This window comes from Dioscorea cayenensis, chromosome 5 (genome assembly GCF_009730915.1).
Source record: "Dioscorea cayenensis subsp. rotundata cultivar TDr96_F1 chromosome 5, TDr96_F1_v2_PseudoChromosome.rev07_lg8_w22 25.fasta, whole genome shotgun sequence".
NCBI classification, from domain to species: domain Eukaryota; kingdom Viridiplantae; phylum Streptophyta; class Magnoliopsida; order Dioscoreales; family Dioscoreaceae; genus Dioscorea; species Dioscorea cayenensis.
In genome coordinates this window covers 19122155-19126448 of record NC_052475.1, presented here as the reverse complement: position 1 = coordinate 19126448, position 4294 = coordinate 19122155, and the positions used below count along the sequence as shown (strand labels likewise).

Below are 4294 nucleotides of genomic sequence, written 5' to 3'. Positions count from 1 at the left end.
GGGTTTATCACTTGGAGTCCCTAGGGCTTTAAGAAACCTTACACAGTGTGAGGCATCGAGACTGAGTGATTTCTCCGCCAGGGTATAGTGTAGGGTCGGTCACGGTTGAACTTAGGTTTGGGACCGTGTGTTTTATGATTTCCACGACTCAACAAGCATCGGTTGAGAAACATAATGGTTAGTCTTGCACTTGAAATAATAGTCCTTGGTTGGACAATGTCCGGGTGCGCCAATTTTTATCGATTGCCTCTCTTATCTTTTATTTGCGCCTCCTTCTTCTTTCCTTATGTATATTTTCATTGATTTTTGATGAGTGCGATCCGCAAGTGCACGGAGTCGTCAAGTAATACCTCTCGTGCGAGCACGAGAGGGTCGTATTCCCCGGCCCAAGGATCTACCCTTACTTCCTCTTCGCTATTGTCTAGCCGATGATTCGAAAGGTTTCTCTAATCTATTAATTTAAATAAGATAACTACAAGTGGAGACTAAAAATAAGGAGAGGGGTATAAAAATCGGGAAAGAAACGGTCACGGATGCGGATTCCCTAGGGGCTACTAAAAGTACACGGGATGCTAAGAATGTCATGCAATTGAAGGTTTGGACCTAGAGATTTCCTAGATTAGGTCAACCCGATGGTCATGGCCATTGACCCCTAATCCGGTATAAGTATTGACACTGCAATTTCTTACGATCAAATCCTCATACGATTGCATTAACAAGTGGGGAAATCCCTAATTAGAGCCGGAACACAACTTGGTCTAGCCCTAATGGTGGAGGGGTACAGAATACCCGATGGTCACGGGCTGATTCGTACATGAATCCCTTCCAAACTTGGTGTGTCTAGTACAAGGGCGATGGTCACGCTACCAAGTACAACCTAGCGGTTGGTTTCTAGAGTTCTCATGTAAGCAACACATCAAATGCACCAAGAATGAATCTCAAAACACAACAATTGCAATAAACAAACTTAAATCATCCAAATACACAAGTTCACCTCAAGGTTCACCGGCATCCGGTGACCTTGGGGTCTACTCGTCCATACAAAAGAATCCAAGCAACAAATCCATGCAAACAACTACAAATGGCATAATAAAAACTCCCTCAAACAATGGAAGAAGGAAGACAAGCCAAGCTATGTGGAAAGGCTTCCCACGGACGCCGCAATGGGGGCGGCTTCCCTAAAGTCGCTCTACAAACTCCCAAAGAAGAGATCGATGAAGATCTAGCCAAATCCGAAAAGCTTCTCCCTTAGATTTCCCTTCTCCAAAAACATGTAATCTTGCCTCTCAAAAACTGGTGAAAATCGGCTTGAAGAACTCTCCCAAAAACTCCTCCCCTTTGCCCTAGAAGAAATCAGCTTCTTATATACCCCGTCAGTCCATGCGGGCTCCATGCGGGCGCATGGAGCCCGTGAAAGCCTCACGACCAAATGCCCAAAAACCCTGCAGGGTGCTACAGATTATTAATGTCATGACGTTTTTGCTACGATACTTTTTGATACGAGTGTTTTGCTACGATGCGAGCTTGAGAATTCCCAGCAAACCTCACGGGCATCCATTCGGGCGCATGGAGCCCGTGAAACTCCCAGCCAAATGGCCGCAGCAAGAACAATGACCTGCTACAGCGTCCCTACAGTGCCGCTATAGTGCCGGGACCCCAAAAATGCCGTTTTTGATGTCGAATTCATCCGATTTGCATTTTTAAGCATTGTTTGACTCATTTAAGACCTGCAACACTGAAATAACCAATTTAGACATAAAACGGGCATCAATTCGTTAACATGTTCACAAATAATACACGATTAATACATATAAAATACATACATTTAGGCGTTTATCAATTTTGTTCATACCACTACCGATTCATCTTCATTCTAGTTAAATAGCAATCTTTGTGTTTCTAATCACTACTCATTGTGGATACAACTACCCACTCACCAGGGTATTATCACTTCGACAAATTCGTGCACTTGTGATTCACACACAGAAGGGCGTTGTCATGTTTTTGGTGACATTGCCATTGAATAGGTGTTTTAGAAATAGTTTGCACTTTGCTAATTTAGCTATTCATAACTTATTCTATTTCATAATTTTTTATTCTTCCATCATTCTGATTTGTTTTCTTTTCATTGGTTACCGCTCCAGGTTATGACCCGAGGAAACCCCTCGACATTGGTTGAAGGAAATCCAGACATTGAATGAAGATTTGATAGAAGGGGAAAAGAATATGTGCAAGAATAGTCAAATCAAGCTGGAATAGAAGGTGAAGGGTCTAATAACATCGAAGAATAGAATGAGCAGTAGAGGACACTATCAGATTATGCCAGACCCGTAGTTCATGGCACATAGTCTAGTATTGTGCAGCCACCAATCACGGCTCAGAATTTTGAGCTCAAGCCAGGCTTCATCGAGATATTACAGTAGTCGGCACAGTTTAATGGTTTGGCCGATGAAGATCCAAACAATCACATTGAGAACTTCTTGGAAGTGTGCTACATGCTCAAGATTAATGGTGTTACGGATGATAGTATCAAGTTAAGAGCCTTACTCTTTTCCTTGAAAGGAAGAGTAAAGCAAAGGCTACATTCATTACCTAGAGCATCGATCACTATATGGGAGGAGATGGTAGAAGCTTTTCTTGGCCGATATTTCCCTCCCAGAAAATCCGTGAAGCGTAGGAATGAAATATAATCTTTTGTTCAAATAGAATTGGATTCTCTATTTGAGACATAGGATAGGTTCATGGAACTCCTACGAAAATGTCCTCAACATGGGTTTTGACACATCCTAATATGCATGTGAACCGCAAGTGCACGGGTGTCAAAGTAATAATTACACCGTTGAGTGAATAGTCAAATCCACAGGGAACAGAAGTATTATTATTAACCACTTCACCGTTATCTAGTCAAAATCGATGAATATGATGGAGTGAAGTAATTGTAAGAAAAGTTAACAAGTAAACAATTGGGATAGAAACAGAGTAAAGGTGTCCTTAATCACTGAAGATGAGGTACTTTCCCTTCGGATCTTCCATGAAGCTCAAGATTTGCTAAATGCCCCTAAACTCAGTCTAATGAGTCGAGGTAATCCAACAAAAACAAATGGTCCTTGTCCCCAAGCAACTGGCACTAGTCCCCTACAGGGTCCAGGTGGAGAAATCGCTCAATCTCAACACCTCACACCCTATATGACTTCACTAAACTCAAGGGATACCTAAGAGTGAAACTGATTCCTAAATATAGATCCAACCCTATTTCTAGGGGAAGGATCTCTAACCCCGTACAAGGTCCCGGTAGAGAAATCAAACAATCTCACGCCTCACATCAAATATGGTTGCATAGAGTATATGGAATACAGAGAGAGGAAACACTCATTCGAAGGGGAAAGGGGACACTCCCTAATCTCATGACTCACCCTCTCAACACTTTTTAACCTTGATGTTCTAACTCTAATGGAGACCTCTCGCATCAAAGTAATAGATTAAGCAATTTGAATCAATCATAAAGGTTAACAACACATGCAAGAAATGAAATCACAAGGTTAAAACTCAAATCAACTTTGATTAACTAGTAACATAGAGCAAATCAATACAAAATCATAGATTCTAGGGTTCACACGCCCAACTACCTACTAGGGTTTCACCATCCATGGGCCTAATTACAAAACAGTAATGAATACAATGAAATGAAATGAAACACATGGATAAAAACCGCCTTAAATTTTAACAGACTGCCCTTGATGGGTAGTTTAATGTCTTGAAGGATTAATTTCCGAAGCTAGTTCAGAATGGCTCCCTAAGTGGTATGATAGCGAAGGAACCTGTCCATGGTTGTGAAGAACTCTCTCCAAATTGGCAAACACCTTCTTCTAAACTCTAGTCGCCTTGCCTTCATAGTGCTTGACAAGGTCCCCTTGCGTATATCTCGCAAGTGCACGGGTTTGTCGAAGTAATAATCCTGGGTGAGCGGGGTCGAATCCACAGGGAGTAGGGAGTAAAGACACTTAATTCAATTTTTAACTATGTGGAGTATCAACAATGATAAGTGTGATAATGATTCAATTCTCAACAATTAAAAGCAACAAGTAAGAGAGGAAAAGTATGCAGGAGGTAAGGCAATAGATAATGATGGGGTACTCGGATGATGCTTCACCTAGGATAATCGCTTCAAGTGCAAGAACTCTCTATTATGCTTTCTAATCAATGCAATGGTGAGTCATGGAAATCCTTACGTACATAGTCCCAAATCTAAGGTCAACTACGCCTAACTCTATTCATGTCCCGGAGGAGAGATTAA

General features: G+C 41.6%; 1 non-coding gene across 1 annotated transcript; it reads right to left on the bottom strand.

Annotated features, from left to right (window-relative positions):
* Nucleotides 1–2669: 2669 nt before the first annotated feature.
* On the bottom strand, nucleotides 2670–2776 carry LOC120262645. Its single transcript, XR_005536906.1, has one exon. It is a non-coding gene; the product is annotated as a small nucleolar RNA R71 (small nucleolar RNA).
* Nucleotides 2777–4294: the final 1518 nt, after the last annotated feature.